The sequence below is a fragment of the Volvox carteri genome, assembly GCF_000143455.1.
Source record: "Volvox carteri f. nagariensis unplaced genomic scaffold VOLCAscaffold_45, whole genome shotgun sequence".
Lineage (NCBI taxonomy): Eukaryota > Viridiplantae > Chlorophyta > Chlorophyceae > Chlamydomonadales > Volvocaceae > Volvox > Volvox carteri.
The window spans coordinates 1,036,557-1,036,948 of NW_003307588.1; positions in this window are offsets into that span (position 1 = coordinate 1,036,557).

The window sequence follows — 392 nt, forward strand, 5'->3', positions numbered from 1 at the left end:
ATAGTGAACTACTAAATATCCATGTAATGTCGTACGTGTGTCGTACATGTACGAACTGACCTTCATCCCGAACAGTGCCGCGCAATTGACGGTGGCCGAGCGCAAGATGGAGGCGGATGGCAGCACACGTGCTCGTAGCTCGAACTCGCCAGCCTAAGGTAATGCACGCGCGCGCATACATATGTGTTCAATACATGGGTTCGCTTTTACACACACACACATACATACACATATACACATACACACACGCTCACACACATATACACGCATACACACGCATACACACGCACACTCATGCACACAGGACGTCAAGATATGTCAGCCATTTGTTATCCCAACACACCGCACAACATATCTAGCCAAATAGAGCTCGAACAGCTAACCAATAAGCG